An 18419-nucleotide genomic window follows, 5' to 3' on the forward strand; every position below is an offset into this window, starting at 1 on the left:
AGTGGGTACTGGCGCACGACTGGCAGAGGGTCGGCGTGCGGCCCGTATACCAAATTTTACAATAAGGTACCATAAACACCCCATAAAAGAGAAAGAAAAAATTCAGACTTCTCTGGTATGAAGGGAGAGCTAAAAAACTTTACACAGATTTTCTAGATTATGGAGGCACCATGCCTGTAACCAGTGGAAGAGATAACTTACTTCAACTACAATACAGAATGCCTATTGTACTCATCTGTAACATTTTTCAAATTTCCCTCTAGTTGATCTTACCATTCCAATCAGAGACTTTTTACCTAATTCTCCTTTGGGGCCTCCAAATCCCTGACAAGCCCTGAGAAAACTAATGTCTACATTAAGTCCCCCAGACATTCACAAAATTTATCCTTTTTAAGATTTTAATCTTCGGGGCAGCTAGGTGGTACAGGGGATAGAGCTCTGGCCTTGGAGTCAGGAGGACCCGAGTTCAAAATGGGCATCAGACACTTGACACTTACTAGCTGTGTAACCCTGGGCAAATCACTTAACCCTGACTGCCTCACCAAAAAAGCAAACCAAAAAAAAAAAGATGGTAATCTTCCACTAAAGTCCTACTTTGATACGTCATTGCAGTATGAAGAGAAACGCCAATTCTCAAAGGCCAGGCCAGCAAAGCACAAGCTCAAGCAGGTACTTCCATGCTGCAAAAATCCTGAGCATGGGGCTGGTAAAAGGCTGTACGGTTGCTGGCCAAGGATCGTGCTAAATTCGGGGGACTAATTACCAGGTGGGCTGCAGGGTGATCAGCAAATCTTAATGACCTTCTAATGAGTTATGAAGGCCTTGTGAGCTGCATCAGTGGCAAGAATGCTCTTAACAATGAAATCCTCTGTCATGGAAAGTTTACGGAAATCCAACAAAGTCTAATTGTTCACAGACTCAAAGAAAAACTCTGACCACTGAACTATATACTACACGTGAGAACTTTTTCACCCAACAATGTACTGTTGAGTTTCCCCTCATTTCAGGATTCTCTTACCATAACGAATCACTACACTTTTTTCTTCCTTCACCCAAACCACATAAAAGAAAGTGTTCTTTTCCCCATTTGGCAAAGGCACAGAATTACAGTTAGCTCTTGATTATCAGTATATAGATTATTCAATGTTTTTGTCCCAGACTACTTCCCTGACAACTGAAAATATATTTCTGTACCACCTGCCCCAACAATCAGCTGGAATTGTGTTGCAAACCTTTAATATTACCTGTGCTTATTTTAAACCAGGAATAATTTTCATTTTAGAAAAGCAGTGTTGCATAGTGTATGAAGAGCTTGTATTGCCATCAGGCAGCTGAGTAAAAGCCTGATCCCTCACACATCCTGGCTGAGAGACCCTGGGCAAGTCACTAAACCTCTCTCAATACCCAGGTCACCTTCTAAGACTAGAGTTCACAGAGTGAGTATTGATCTCCAATAGAAGTTACCTCATCAGGAGTACCAGCAACGGCTGGTCCAATAGTAATCGTAATTATTTTAATATTAACTCAACAAATCTTAATATTAACTAAACCGAATGCTACAATGGTACACCTTAAGATACTAAACAAGTCCGAAGAAGGCCTCCAGTATGTTGGGTGAATTTACAGAAATACATGAGCAAGAATCATACCACATAAAAAGGCTGCATTCTGTATTCATGAAGGTAGTATGTACCCATATTGATCAGATCACAGGTTTACTTTAAGTATTAACTATAAGGACATAACTAAGTAACAGACTATAAAAACATGTTATTATGATTATTAAAGTAATACAAGATGGGCAGTATAGGGTAGTAGATAGAAATCTGACCTCTGAATCAGGAAGACCTGAGTTTAAGTCTTGCTTCTGACCCACAATGACCATGTGACCCTCGGAAAGTCACTTAACTCCTCAATGCTTCACGTAACTCTCTAAGACTGTAATTTGAGGAGAAGGTGACAATCTGCATTGGTAAGGTGAGTTTCCTCATGAAATCACAGATCCTATCTTCTAAAGTAATATAATGATCTGTAAATAAAAAATAAATTATTTGAGGACTAGCTACTACTGTGAATTACCTATTAACTGTGCTTTTTAAAATAGTGATCTTTTAAATAGTGATAAACTTTTTGTTAGATTTCATCAGTAAAAATTTTTGAGTGTATACCTATAATATATGCACATTTGTTTATAAATCATATATGTATTACTATACTAATGTCATTAAATATACACAAAAATAAAAATTTTAATGATATAAAAATGAAACAATTTTTTTAAAAAATGTAACTTCATTAGTGGTATAAAAACCTTTTCAGCTCTTATTAAAACATTAATAATAATATTTTTGATGAAAGCACTGAGATTGAACACATTATTTTTAAAAAAAGAAAAAGAAAAATCCCTGTGCATGTCCTGAGGAATATGGTAAATCTGAATAAATGAGAGAAAGGGAAGAAAGAAAGGAAAGCAATGAGGAAAAAAAAGAAAAGAAAAAAGGCATTTTTAAGAGCTTACTATGTGTCAAACACTGTGCTAAAGAACTGGGCATACACATAAAAAAAATGACAATCCTTGCCCTCAAGAAGTTTACAATATAATGGGAGAAGATTACACAATTGGGGCAATTTATTTATTTTGTTGGTGGTCAGGGAAAGGCATTATGATCTGGAAAGTCACAAAGATGGTAAACAGAACAGGGCAGTCATGAATGCAACAATAGGGCAGTCCCCTGACACGTCTTTTTCCAGAGACAATGGGGTAGAATTTATTAGATTATGTAGCTCTCAGAGCAAGGGGTGGGTGGAGGGTCTACAGCAGCACAGCAAGGCTGCAAAACCGAAAATGGTCAGGCTGAAGCCACGGTCCCAGGGAGAGTGGCTTAGTTCCTCCGAGGCATGGTCTTCTATAGTCCAGTATGAGGCAGTGGCAGGAGCAGCAAAAGCAGGGTAGAAGACAGGTAGGTTTTAGAGAAAAGATAATGTAATGAAATCTGTGCTAGAGATGTCAACTCATCCCTGCAGGTTCACCCAGTGCAATTCACAGTACCATTTCAAATAAAAAGATGTAGGGCTCTTATGCACAGGTCACTGCTCCCAGAGCAAAGAGCCCACATTTCTAGAGGCCTGATAAGTAGGGAGAATTTTCCCTGTGCAGCTGCTACTCTAAGGCACTTGGGTCAGTACTAGCATAAGCCCAACAGAAAGGGGAAGGCACTGTGCTAAAAGCTGGGGATACAAAGAAACACAAAAGATAAGTTTCTGCTTTCATGCAAACAACTATGTACAAACATGCTATAAACAGGAATTGGAAACAATCAACATTCAAAAGGCACTAGAATTAAAAGATAACAGGAAAGGCTTCTTCTACAATGTAGGATATTACCTGGGACTTGAAGGAAGCCAGGAGACAAAGACGAAGAGAGAGAGTATTCCTGGCAGCAGGGACAGCCAGTGAAAATGCCCAGAGTTGGAAAAAAGGGTATCATCAAGTAGGCCAAGGTCACAGTAGTACTGAGTGGAAAGATTAGGGTGGAAGGAAAGGAGGAAGAGAAGCAGATGATGAGGGGCTCTTAACACCAAACAGAGGATTTTACGAGTATAGGGGTGACATGGTCACAGCTTCAATTTAGGAAGATCATTTTGACAGATGAGTGGAGGATGGACTGGAGTGAGGAGAGACTTGAGGCAGGAAATCAAACAGCAATCCACTGCAAAAAAGGTGTGAAGTGATGATTGTTTACACCAGGATGGCAGCAGTCGGAGGAAAGAAGGGAGCATATCTGAGAGCTATTATAAAAATCAATGAGTCTTGGCAACAGACGGGACATGGTGAGGAGGAAGAGTAAGGAGTCAAGAATGACACCTAACTTTTGAGCCTGAGTGGAGAGTAATAGAGAAGTCTGGAAGGGGAGAAGTGTTTTTGGGAGGAAAAATAATGAGTTCAGTTTGGACATGTTGGGTTTAAGATGTCTGTGAGACATCTAGTTCAAGATGTCCTATAGCAGCTGAAGATGCTGACGAGGACAGCAGAAGTTAGGACTGGTAAGTAGATCTGAGAATCATCAGTATAGAAATGACCATTGAATCTATGGGAAACGATATCACCAAATAATATAACATGAATTGGCTTCAAACATTATTCCCAGAAAACAACATGTTTTCTCCTGCTTCTGTGTTTTTGCACGGGCAATTTCCCATAGTTAGAATAATTTCCTTCTTCAACTCCAACCCTTGGAAACCCTAGGTCCCTTCAAGGCTCGGCTCAAGTAGTACATTCTTTAAGGGGCCTTTCTTGATTCCTTTATGTGTCAGTGACCCCACCAAAATCATGACGTGTTTGCAAAAATCCTGTACTGAGTATCTGTGAATATATTATATCCTCTTAAAAAAATTAAGGTCCTTGGGGGCAGGGACTGTCTCATTTTTATATATGCATTCCTAGTGCTTAGCACATAGTAAGTGCTTAATTAAATGCTTGTAACTGAATTAATCATTTAACAGGGATCATGCTGGGACTGTATGAATAAGCCTTTTGTCAACACAATTACCTCAAAGATAACCTTTCACTTTATACAGAAGTCCTCTTTATATGGAAAGCAGTGTTTGCTAATACTACATCCTTAGTCAAACATAGTGAAAACCAACCAAAAACTTTGGGTGGAGGTAATTTGGTATGAGAAGAAGGAAGAAATGGGCAGGCAAACCCAAACCAGCCATGGCTAGTAAGGGACAGCAGCCATCTGGTTAACATATGCTGGGAAGTTCAACTACCCCGCTGCTTGAGCAGATATGGCATTAGCACTGGTGATGTTTATAACATTCATTTTGTCATAATGGGAAAGAAGAAGAAAGCTTGCTTGAAAGTGGAGCTTTTAAATATAGTCAAAAGGGTTTCAAAAATATCACTGTGAGCCACCAAGATTTCTTTTAGAGGTTCTCTGAGACTCAGTACAACACTTCAATTTATTTACATTCATTTCCTTTTCCTCAAGATATTTGGTCAACTGAATTATTAATTACTAGACCAAAAAAAAAACACACACAAAAAAACCAAAAAACTCATCTTTTAATAGGTATATACATTTCCTGTCCTACATTTTATCTATACAAAAACTAAAATGTCAGGCGTTTAGGAGGTCATGAGGTCTTAAAAAGAAAATTAGCTCTCTCTACTGAACTAAGTAATAAAAAGGTACTAATAAGGGGCGGGGTGGAGTGAAGGTGGGTGGATAAAAATAAAAAGTAGCTTAATACATATTGTACCAAGAAAGCCTGATGCCCAGAGAGAATACTTTAACCTCTCACTATTTCCCCAGCCCAAATTTCACATACAGCATCATTACTCATTTCAATCCAACAAGATTTTACTAAGGCTTACTAAAAGCACCATGACTTAGAGGATAGAGGTCCCACTTTGGATTAAAGATGGCCTGGGTTAATGTACTGTTTCTGACACATACTAAATGTGTCCTTATATAGACTCTTCTGGGCAAGTCAAGACCTCACCCTTTGATGTCACTAGTTCTTTTGGAAAATGAAGGATAAACCACAATAAACAATACCAGGTAATTCTCTAAGACTAAGAGTTACTAAAAAGTTGCTGATCTGCATCAGTGGATGAAATTTCCACAAAGCCAGTTTCTCATCAATTTTCTTTCTGATGAAATCATAGGTCCAGAACAACTGTGCTATGTTCTAGATATTCAAAAACAAGACAGAAAATAGTCCCTGCTTTAAGGAGCTTATGCTGTACTTCTTTCAGTTACTGGGACTTTTTTCCTTATTCACCAACAGAGATAAATGGGAAAAGGATTTATTTTCTATAAGAGCCAAATCTAGGAACTGATCTCAGTCTTTGAACACAAAGGAATCCTCACACAACAAAACACTGAGCTTGAATAAATTGACCCATTGTTCTTTCACTTTGAAAATTAATTTATTTTGTACTTGAATATCTTTCTTCCAATAATAACAACAACAATCATTTACATAGCACTTTAAAGTGCTTTAACTGATCAACAAACATTTATTAAGCACCTACTATGTGGCAGGTTCTGTGCTAAGTGCTGGGGATTTAAAAAAAAGGCAAAAGACAGTCCCTACCCTCAAGGAGCTTACTATCTAATGGAGGAGACAACATGCAAAGCAAGCTACATACAGGATAAATAAATTAGAGGAAGTAATTAATAGAGGGAAAACACTGGAGTTGAGGGGTTGGGGAAGGCTTCTTATAGAAGGTGAGATTTTACTTGGACTTTAAAGAAGGCCAGGGAAGTCAGCAGTCAAGAGCAGAGGAGGGAAAATGTTCAGGGCATGGGCAACAGCAAGAGAAAATGCATGGAACCCAGAGATAGAGTGTCTTGGTGGAACAGACAGGAGGCCAGTGTCACTAGATTGAAAAGGATGTGTTGAGAAGTAAGGTGTAAGAAGACTGGAATGGTAGGAGAGGGCTAGGTTATGAAAGGCTTTAAATGCCTGAGCATTTTGTATTTGCTCCTGGAAGACACTGGAGTTTGTTGAGTGGAAGGGAGGGTGGGCTTACATGATGGGACCTTCGCTTTAAGCAAATCACTTTAGCAGCTGAATGGAGGATGAATTGAAATGGGGAGAGACTTGAGGTGGACAGATTCACCAGCAGACTATTGCAATAATCCAGCCATGAGGTGATGAGGGTCTGCACTAGAGTGGTAGCAGCCTCAGAAGAGAGAAGTGGGCATATTCAAGAAATGTAGCAGTGGTGAAACCAATAGGTCCATAATAATGGATAAGGGGAGTGAGAAACAGTGAAAGAAAGTTGAGGAGCCTAATGTAGATGGCCTTTTCCAGGAGTTTACCTACAAAAGGGAAGAAGAGATATGAGATGATAGTTAGTGGGGATGGAAATATCAAGTGAGAATTTTTTCAGGATAGAGGAAATATGGGGATATGCATAGGCAGTAGGAAATGAGTTAATGGACAGGGAGAGAATAAAAATAAGTGAAAGAGAGATGACAGAGGGGTCACTCTGTTTAAAGAGATAGAATGGAATAGAATTGCTTGAACAAGTTGAGAGGTTAGCTCTACAAACATTATTTCATTTGAGCCTCACAACCACCCTATGAAATAGGTGCTATTATCCCCATTTTACAAATGAGTAAATTGGGAATGAGTAAAATTAAGTAAATGTGAGTGCCTGAGGCAAGATTTGACCCCAGGTGTTCTCACTTCAAGACCAACAGTATACCACCTAGCTGCCTCAACCAAAAAAATCTTACACTTAGAAGAGACCTCAGAGGTCATTTTGTTCAGTCTATCCAATCAGAACAGCAATCATATCCATAACATCCTCCACAAGTGATCATCCAGTCTCTACTTGAAATACCTCCAGTGATAGAGAATTCATTACCTTACACTTTTGGACAACTCTTAACTGTTAGGAAGCTTTTCCTTATGTTAAACTGAAATCTGCCCCTATTGCTTCCTGTTCCTGCTCCTAATTCTGCCCTCTGGGGCCAAGTCAAATAAATCTAGTACCTCTTTAATAGGCCACCATTCAAATATTTGAAATCAGCTATCATATTCTTTTCCCACCTTGATAAGTCTTCTCTTCTCCAAGCTAAATATTGCCTAGTTACAAATGATCCTTGTATGGCATAGTTTCTGGCTGCCTCACCAGTTTGTCAATATCTCTCCTAAAATGTGGAATCTAAACCTGAACATACCTCAGAAGTGGTCTGACCAGGGCAGAATATTCAAAGATTACTACCTTCTTTGTTTTGGACATTATACTCTAATGGGTTTATAATCCAGATGATGATGAAGGTATCCTTCAACAAGGCATATTAGGACTAATAATAACAACAATAGATAGCATTTATATAGCATCTTATGTTCCAGTTTATCTTCACAACAAGCCTGGGACACAGGTGCTATTAATACCCCATTTTACAGTTGAGGAAACTGTGGCAATCAGAGGCTAAGTGATTTGCCCAATGTTATACTTAGCTAGTAAGTGTCTGAGGCTGAATTCAAACTGAAGTCTTCCTGAGTACGGGGCTCAGCACTCTATCCACTCCACCAACAAGCTTCCTTTATTCACGTTTGCTCAGCTGGTGCAATTTTTATTCGAAGTTTAAATCTGCCACAGGGCATCCACTTAATGTACTAGAGACCACTTAAGTTATCTTTACATTTCTTGGATACCAATGGAGCCCATTATGTGACCAACCCATCTTTTCTAGTCAAACATTTCTCTAATGGCATCCTATACACAGTTTTTCCTGTATAATTTCTTTATTTTAAGCATATTGAAATCTATTCATGCCATTTTCCATTGTCCTTTGGGTTATTCTCAAGTTTCAATCTCCAGGGATTACATAATATTCCATGACTTGCATCCATACAACACTGTCAGAAAAAAACTGGTGTTAAAAAGGTCTCTGTTTCCAGCAGAAGTATGGAGTCATTTAAAGACCTGTGCAATTTCACAAAGGAAATCCAACCCATTCCCCAGCTCAAATCTGGCCTCGGACACTTACTAGTTGTGTGACTCTGAGCAAGTCATTTAACTTAATCTGCCTCAGTTTCACCTGCTTTCCAGGGACGTGGTGAAGATAAAATGAGGTAATATTTGTAACCTTTTCAAACCTTAAGGTGCTATGTAAATACCAGCTATTGTTATTAACCACCAACAATTTCTAGACAGAAAAAAAAAACATGTTTTATTTATGCCTTTTCTAAGTTCATATGAAACAAATGCACAGAATTCCCCCCCCCAAAAAAACAACTTTATGCTTCTGAAAACGTCCATTAAAGTTACACCACAAAGGTCCCCCCACCGAAGCATTATCCTATGTGCCCTGTCGCCAGCGATGCTCTTCCTTAACACCAAAGCTAAATAGGCTTGTTTTCTAAAAAGTCCGAGGACTTGACGAGGGCAGAGTCCGGGCGGAGTCCATCACAAGTAAAACTTAAATGCCCACACGTTCCCGGTGACTCAGTCAAACCACTAGCAATAAACCTGGATTTCCTGATTGGGTGGCAGTACAAGGCACGACGGTCAGAGAGGGCGGGAAGCGAGGGGCGCCCAAGGACACGCGAGGGGGACAAGGAGGGCAGCCGTGCACAAGGGCTCCCCGCTGACATCGCCCACGGCCAAAGGGGCAGGCCGAGCTCGCTTCGACCCATCCCGGGAGGGTGTGCGGCTGTTCACCCTACGCTGAGACACTTCCGAGGTTAGTTTATTTTCCACAAACTGCCCGCGGCTTCCTCGCACCCCCGAGGAGCCCGCCCGCTGCCCGTGCCCCTGGCACCTGCCCCCAGCCCTGCCCAGGAACGAGACTCTGATCTCTCCGCCCCACCAACCCCAGAGATCGGCAACGCTTCCGAGGAGGCGGCGGGGGGCCAGGGCCACGACCGCCTGCCCGGGTGCTCGCCGCGGCTACGCGGGCTGGCCTCGGCGCCGGAGGGGCCTCGTCACTCCCCGCATTCCCCTCAGACTCGCAGCCCCGCTCCCCCGACCTCCTACCTACTCTTCTTTCCACCAACCGCCCGGCTAAATCAGTTCCCGAGTCTCGCCCTACAGGAGTCGCTTGTTTTGTTTCCGAAGGGATCTCTCAGCCACCGTAGCTTCCGGTTCCCGGGACCCTCGCGGGTGCTTTCTATGTCGTCACTTCCGGTGCGGGGCGTAGTGCTTGCGGAAACGTCGTGCTTGCGGGAACGTCGCCGGTGGCTGTTCTAGAGGCTTACTTAAGGCCGTTCTCGGCCCCGCGTTCTCTTGTGGGCCCCCCCGCCTCGCTCGGAGCAGACAGGGGGAACCCCCTAAGGCGACTTTTCAGCGTCTTCCTTGGAGAACACTTGAACAGGGCCAAAGAGGAGCCCCCCGCACCCTCGCAACCTCCCACCTTGGGCTGCCCCCTCTCCGCTCACCTTTGTTTAAAAAAAAAAAAGTTAAGGTGGACGACCTCCAAAGTCTGTAGGGGTGTGTGTATCGATGCTGTCAAAGGGGTGCGTCCTCTCGTAACTAAACAGCTGAAAGGTGCCCTTAGAGATCGTTTAACGAGCCCCAACCTTTTAATTTTTGCATACCGGGTTTGGACGTGCAGCGGTGATGTTACGCGAGTGCTTGGCTCAGGGCTGGAATTCTCCCCCGGAGCACGGGAGCCCCAGTTTCATTCCCGCCCCGTGCACGATGCCTTGCTGAGAGGCAGCGTGGTGCACTGGGGAAAAGTCCTGCTTTTGGAGTCGGTGGGCCCGAGTTCGAAATCTAGCTTTTCATTTATTACCTGTGTGACCTTGGGCAATTCATTTAGCTTCCCTGGCTATCGTTTTCTTATAAAAAGCTCGTACTAGATAACCTCTAAGACACCTTCCAGTTCTAAAATTTATGCTCCAGCTCCCGCTCCCTCTCCATCCACAGCCCTCGTCCCCGTCCCCCTTTATAATCCAGTGATACTGGCCTCCTTGCTATTCTTGACACGACACTCCATCTGTTAGTTGCAAGCATTTTCACTGGCTGTCTCAGTGTGCCTGGATTGTTCTCCCTTGTTCTCTGTCTCCTGGCTTCCCTAACTTCCTTACAGGCCAAGCTAAAATCCCACCTTCTACTGAAGGCCTTTTCTGTTCCCTCTTATTTCTAGTGCCTTTCTTCTGTTGATGATTATTCTGTATGCTGACTGTACTTAGTTGTTTGCATGTTGTCTTCCCCATTAGACAGCCAGCTCCTTGAAACAAATGTCTTTTACCTTTCTTTGTATTCCCAGTGCTTAGCAGAGTGCCTGGCACATAGTAGGTGCTCAATAAATGTTTATAGATTTACCGACTGATCCTCAATGGCCATCTGATCCAACCTATAACAAGAGGTTATGTCCAATATAACATACCCAACAAGTGATCTTTTAGACTCTGCTTGAAAAATACCAAGGCACCACTACTTCTAGGTAAGTTGTTTTAATTACTGCCATACACAATTTATTGAAAGGGCACTCAGAGGCCATCTAGTCCAGCTCATACTTGAACAAGAATCCTTCTACTATATAACAAGTTTTGCTTGAAGACTTCTGTTGAAGGCTACCTACTACCTGGAGGAAAAGCATATTTCACTTTTGGACAGCTATGGTCAGGAAGTTTTTCCTGACATCAACTAAAGTTGCCTTTTTTGCAACATCCATCCACTACTACTGATTCTGCCCCCTCCAGCCAACCAGAAGTCTTAATTCCTCTTCCCTGTGATAACCCTTCAAATAACCAAATACAACTTTCATGTCTCCCTTTTCAATACCCTTAAACTATGTATGGTAGCAAGATCTGAATACAATACTCCAGATTAGGTTTGATTAGAACAGAATGCTAGGAGCTCTCCCCTTTCTAATGCAGCTAAGATTGCATTAGGTGTTTTTTGGCTGCAGCTTGCATTCCACTAAAACCTCCAAATATTAATAACAAGTGCTATCTACCCATGACTCTGCATATTACACTTATAAAGTTAAATTTATTGTACCTAAGTGCAAGCCCTTACATCCCTGTTGAATTGTTTCGTATTAGATACAGCCCAGTGCTTCAGCCCAGAGGTTCTTAAGCTGGGGGTCTGTAAATTTCTGAGGATCTGTGAACCTCAATGGTAAAAGAAACACAGTTTTGTTTTTACTAACCGTTAGCTGAAATCTAGCATTTCCTTCGTTACAAATATAGGCAACAAACATTATACTGAAATGACCATAGGTTTCACCAGATTCCCGAAGAAGTCTGTGACACAAAAAAGGTTAAGACCCCCTAAATCTTGATTGTCAAAATTTTTTTGGATCCTGTAGCCCTCCCAGTTTTGTGTAATATGCAAAGTTGATAAGCATATCTAAAAGTCATTGTTAAAATGTCAAACAGAACAGGGTCAAGTTCAGAACCCTGGGATAGTATATTGAAATCCTGTCACTTTGCCAATTAACTGCTCTGATTAGTAATCCAACCATTTCCTAATCCACAGCTCTCCATCTCCACAAGAGTATGACACTTTATTAAGATTTTGCCAAAATTTAGGTAAACTATTTCCAAGGCATTCTCATATACTTAGTAATCCTGTAAAAAAAAAAAAAGATCAGTTTGGGATGATCTGATGAAGCCATGATGGATCTTTGTAATCAACCCTTTTCTTTCTAGATATATTCACCAGCTATCGCCAAATAATCTATTTTGGGGTGTTCCCTGGCTTCCATTTGAAATCAGAGACAATATTTGTGCTTTTATAGTAATGAGGTGCCTCACCCATGATCTTTCAAATAATGGCTGATAATGACTCAGTGATCATATCTGCCAGTTCTTTACAGGCAAGCTGTAATTCATCTGGGCCAGGTACTCGAATTCATTCTAGGACAACTAGGTGCCCCTTTAACAACTCCTTATGTGAAGGGCCGTGACTCCCTGTTGTTCATTCTCTTGCTCTGTCTTTTCCCTTGTCAAGACCCTTTTCAGTGGAGCAACAAAAGAATTGAGCAGCTCTGCCCTTTCTCAGTAGTGATCCCATCTATCCCAAGGCAAGATGTTATCCTTCTTGATCCTCCTTACAATGTAGCTAAAGACTTTCTTGGTGTCCTTAGTTCACCTTGATAATCTCAGCTTATTCTGCACTTTCACATTCTTTATGTCATGCTCTCATATTCATCTTATTTATGTTACATGGCCTTCCATCTTCTGAATATCCAAATAAATGAGTGAATCTAAGTTGATTGGTAGGAGCTCCCTGTGCATCTACATTGAATTCTTCAGATAAATCCCGTTTTTTTTCTTTTTCATTGGAACTATTTCCCTTTGGGTCTTCAAAATTTCATTCTTCTTCCAAGGGCTGAAGCATTTTTATCCATGGGATCCTACCAATCACCGCTCTGTACGCTTTGAAATCTGCTTTCCCAAAATTTGGGCCAGACTGTGCCCAGATTGGCTCTCCTGTCACAAAATCTTGGATGGAGTGGCCACATATTTCCAAGCTTCCCATGTATCCCTCCCAGAAACCAGTTCCTCCTTTTTAGAGAGAATCAAATCCAGAATGAGGTTCCCTTATTGGTTCCACCACCTTTTAAAGGATGAAATTATCACTAGGACAAATCGAGAAGTTATTAGTAATTTTCTTGAAAGCTCCAGATGTCTGAATAATTGAAGTCTCTCATCACTACCAGAGCATATTTCTATGCTAGGTCTGTGATATTCCCCACACTCATCTATTTCCTTTCTGTCTAGATGGTCTATGACAGGGGCAGCTAGGTGGTGTAGTGGACAGAGTTCCTGCCTTGGAGTCAGGAGGACCTGAGTTCAAATCCGGCCTCAAGACACTTGACACTTACTAGCTGTGTGACCCTAGGCAAGTCACTTAACCCCAGATTGCCTCACCAAAAAAAAGAACTTGGCTGAATTAGATAGTCTGTGACATACTCCAATGAAAATCAGTTCTGCTGCTTCTTTGACCTTCACCCAAATACTCCATCATGTTTTTCCCCTTTGATTCCTGACTTTCTTCAAATGAATATACCTTCCTAAAATGCTGCTGAAGATGGTAGAGTAGCAAGCAACATAATCAAGCCTCTATCCACAAAACTTCTCAAACCAAATCTAAAAATGCACTGAATCCTGATGGGGAAATCTAAAAAAAGTCACAGTGATTTCTTTGCTCAGCCCAGCTCAGCACTGGGAGATGGATCTGCTGACACTGAGGACTGGGTTAGGAGAGGAACACACTAAGCATGTAGAGCACTCTGGTGCCCATGGAGTCTCAGATCCATATGGGGCACTTCCAGGCCCACACTGGGGCACTGCAACAGGGACAAGTGCCAACTTGCAACTTTCTCACCCACTACCCAGTTCTCAGTGCCAGGAAGACTGAGAAGAGCCTGCACAGCGTGTCATTCATGGATAGGGTGGCTCTCGGCAGTGTATGGAGAAAGGAAGTTCAGAAGCAAGCAGCACTTTGGCTCAAACCATAGTAGCAAAGTGCAATCTCAGTTCCAACATCTAACCCAGCCTGCAGAGAAATAACCAGAACCTGCTGTTTTGTTGTTCTGAACCAGCAGACCTTCTTGGCTGGATGACAGGGACCGAGTATAACATTTTATGAAATGAAACTACCAGGAACATCAGAACCAAAATCCAGAGCTTTTATGTCATAGGAAAAATACTATAAGCAGCCAGAAAGGCAGAATTCAAATACCAGAGAGCCACAGTCAGGATCATAAATGATTTAAGCAGCCACCACAATAAAGGAACAGAGAACTTGGAATATGAAATTCCAAAAGGCAAAGGATATATAGACTTACAGTCAAAAATAACTTACCCAGCAAAACTCAGTATAATGCTATTGGGAGAAAAATGGATCTTTAATGAAACAGAGGATTTCCAAACATTCCTGATGAAAAGGCCAGAGCTGAATAGAAACTCTGAAATTCAAACATAAGAGGCAAGAAAAACATAAAAAGGCAAATAGGAATGAACAGTCATAAAGGTCTAAAGGATAAACTGCTTACATTCAAATATGGAGAGATGGTGTGTCCTCTCTGAATTCTTATCAGGGGTCATAGAGGGAGTCTATCAGTAAAGGCCTAGGAATGGTTCTGTTATGTCTTGATCTTAAGAATGGTGAGATGAAAAGCAATACACTGGGGAGGGGGAAAGAGGGAAAGGAAGGTTAGGGATAATTACATAATCAGGATACACAAGTAGGTATCTATACAAAAAGAGAGGAGGAGGTGGGAGGGAACAGATGACACTTGAATACCTCATCTGTTCAAAAGAAATAAGAATACACACAATAAGGAAAAGGAAAAAAGGGGAGGAGGGGGAATTAGGAAGATAGATTAAGGAAGGGATTAGTCCAAAGCAAAACAAATTCTACAGATGTACAAAATATTTATAGCTCTTTTTGACGTAGAATTTTGAATGAGACTCTGAGGGGGTACCCATAAATTGGGGAATGAATGAACAAGTTATGGGATAGAGATGTGATGAAATAGTATTGTGCTGAAGTCTTACCAGTGTAATGACCATTGAGGATTCCACAGGACTAATGATGAAACATGCTAATCATTAAGAGAAAAACAGAAAGCAGAAGACTAAGACAATGAAGAGGAAGAAAAAGGAAAGTTAAGAAAAATGGTCTCACCTAATTAGGTGAGGTAATTTATAATACAGACATCCACACAAACAAGGAAGAGAGAGTGGGGGGAGTGGCAGATGGCTTCAACTTCACTCATATGAACTGGTTAAAGGAAAGAATACACACAAACACAGAACTGGGTACAGAAATACATTTCTTTCAATAGGGAAATAGGCAAAGGGAAGCAAAGAAAATTAGAAAGAGGATAGATTAAAGGATTAGTCTTAAGCAAAACAGACTCTTAAGAATTCACAAAAATATTTGGAGCTCTTTCGAAGTAGCAAAAAATGGGAACCTGAGGGGGTGCCTATCAATTGAGAAATGAATAAACAAATTATGGTTTAGAAATGTGATGAATACTATTGGGTTGTAAGAAATGAAAGGGATGGGGGCAGCCAGGTGGCAAAATAGATAGAGCACAGGCCCTGGAGTTAGGAGGATCTGAGTTCAAATCCAACCCCAGACACCTGACACTTACTAGCTGTGTGATCCTGGGCAAGTCCCTTAACCCCGACTGCCTCACCAAAAAGAAAAAAAAAATAAATGAAAGGGATGATTTCAGAGAATCCTGGGAAGACTTATATGAAATTATGCAGAGTGAAGTAAACAGAACCAGGAGAACAATTTATACAATGACAGCAATACAGTAAAGGCAAACAACTCTGAAAGAATTAGGAACTTATCAATGTACTGACCAACCATAATTCCAGAGGAATAATGAGGAAATATGCTTCCCATCTCCTGATACAAAGATGAAAGATTTAAGAATGCAGAATGAAGCAAATTTTGTTTTGATTTTTTTGGATATGGCCAATGTAAAAATATAGTTTTGATTTTTTCTTTTGTTCTCAAGTTGGGACTTGGTAGGGGATGGAGTTGGGATGTGAGGTTGAGAAGGCAAATTTTTGCTGACTAAAAAATACAATTGGGGCAGGTAGGTGGAGCAGTGGATAGAGCACCGGCCCTGAAGTCAGAAGGACCTGAGTTCAAATGTGACCTCAGATCAAACACTTGACACTTACTAGCTGTGTGACCCTGGGCAAGTCACTTAACCCCAATTGCCTAAAAAAAAAATACAATTTTAAAAACATACAATGCTATCCCCCTCCCTTTTACTTACTCTGTGTCTTTTGAATAAAGTAATCCCTCACAGACCCACAGATTCATGGGTTTCATTCAAGTTCTCAGTGAGGTCAAATTTGCTCGTGTTAGAATCTCTAGTTCTTCATTTGTTGCCTAAAGTTTGGGCATTTATTGATAATTGAAACCATGAGTTTTACTGTTTTTTTTTAACTGTGTCTTTAGAAATATCGAAAGGGATATATTCAGAGAAACTTAGGAGGTCTTGTATGAACTGAGTTTGCAAAGGAGTGAGAACCAGGATGACAATCTGTACAATGACTACAACACTGTAACAGAAAACAATTCTGAAAAGACCTCTAAGAATTAGGACCAAAGCAATGACCCAGAAAAGATGATAAACCACGTTTCCTACTTCTTGGCTGAAAGATGAACCAGAAGTGGAGATGAGAATTTTTAGACACAGCAAACATGTGGATATGTTCTGCTTGACTAAGTTATAAGGAAGAGTTACTGTGTGTGGGGGGGGCTACTTTTTGAGGAGAGAGGGAAGAGATAGTGACACAAAAAACATATAAAGAAAAGAACATCAATGAACCAGTCAGAAATAACTGAAGGGTACAGGAGTTCCAAAGAGGACACAGACAAGCAAGCAGAACTGAAACCATTAAATTTGAATTATCTTTTTAAAAGCTATACACAGTAGAAAAAGTACATAACAGTCCAGTTTTATAATAAATCCCTTGTTATTTACATATCAAAATGTCTACCTTTTTTTTTATTAAATTCATAAGAGAATTGCTAAAAAAAAAAAAAAACAAAAAACTAGCAAGTAGGACAGTTCACCTGGAATAAAGAGTGCGTTAACAGGAGTAATTTTAAGACTAGAAAGGTTGGAACCACACTGAACAGCTTTAACTACCAAGGAAAAGAGTTTGTATCTCATTGTTCTTCAGCAGAGAAAATGAACAATCTTTGTGTATATTTCAGTGTTAGGCATTTAGGTTTCTAGGATATTTCCTACCAATAACGATAACAAATGATACTAGAGAGGATGGTAAGTCGTTTTGGAACCAAAATAAAGTAATACCACCAACTTTATTTAAGGGTGCTATATAGGACAACATAGGCCTTTAATTTGGGAGATTTTGGCTTGAATTTTTACAGATTATATGTTGTGATCTTGGCAGGTTACTTCTCAGTGACCCAGAAACCTCTCCAAGAGTTTCTAAGTGCAGAATTGGTACCATCTGCATTTGTAAATGGGGTTTCCTAAAACACAGATAATTCCATATACCAATAAAATCACACATCTACTTTAAAAAAGTTTCCTAGTGAAAAGTCCTGACCTCATAGGGTTTGAGATGTAAAAAGGAAACAGAAAGAAAGGCTACTCTCCCCACTAGTGTTTTTACTATTTGCCACGATTGCTTGTTAAGATCACATTAGTCTTTCCCAAGACAGTCCTAGATTCAGAAAAAATGGGAAGTTTATTTTAAAGTGAAAATTTACATTAATAAATTCCATTTATCTTGACTAAGTATGCACATTTTTGTGGTAGATAAGGGAATAAGTATTACTATCCTCATAAAGGTTACCTAAACCACTGCAAATCACTACATAGCAGCGACAGACAGTACAGCATGAATATTCACATATCTTCAATGCTAATCTAGAGTTTTCTACTAACTACTTCTGTTTATTGTAACTATTTAATATCTTTAGTTACAAAGACCCAAAACTAGCTTTTGCACATTCTCATTAAGGACCAAGTGACACTAATTTATTTGAAGGGTGCAATACAATGTCAATTACTAGTATATGAGACTTTCTTCAATGAATGATAAATTTTTTTGTATCACTGAATGATATAAAAGATTTACCAAGAGTCACTGTGATACTATATAAAGCTCTTTGCTGAAACCTTGTCAATGAGATTGCCTTCACCTCCCCTGCTAAATTACTATGTCTAGTCATAGGAAGATTAATTGCCCTGTTTACTGCAATGATCAGAATCTTGGTCACTACTATTGTGCTTAAGATGGTTAGAGACTAGACTGAAAAGCTTTTTCAGGCTGAGCCTCACTGGCTCATGGGACCAAAGGGTGCAGTCCCTAAAGGTGACTTTATGAGATTAGGGTTCGATCCTGGGTTTCGAAGATCTAGCAACTCAATTTGACAGTTGGCACAACGGTGTGTCAGGCTCTGAGGAACTGACTCATGCTAA

At 40.5% G+C, this 18419-nt stretch overlaps 1 protein-coding gene across 3 annotated transcripts in view; it reads right to left on the minus strand.

The window, feature by feature from the left end:
• Positions 1-9615, minus strand: part of PSEN1 (presenilin 1) — an 87980-nt gene extending 78365 nt beyond the window's left edge. For 2 of the 3 annotated variants that reach the window (XR_003567549.1, XM_027844765.1), the window contains exon 1: positions 9509-9615. The gene's annotated coding sequence lies outside the window, so the exon portion shown is untranslated. The remainder of the gene's footprint in view (positions 1-9508) is intronic. The other variant, XM_027844767.1, reaches the window with a different exon arrangement.
• Positions 9616-18419: the final 8804 nt, after the last annotated feature.

This window comes from Vombatus ursinus, unplaced genomic scaffold (genome assembly GCF_900497805.2).
Source record: "Vombatus ursinus unplaced genomic scaffold, bare-nosed wombat genome assembly UNPS02014945.1, whole genome shotgun sequence".
Lineage (NCBI taxonomy): Eukaryota > Metazoa > Chordata > Mammalia > Diprotodontia > Vombatidae > Vombatus > Vombatus ursinus.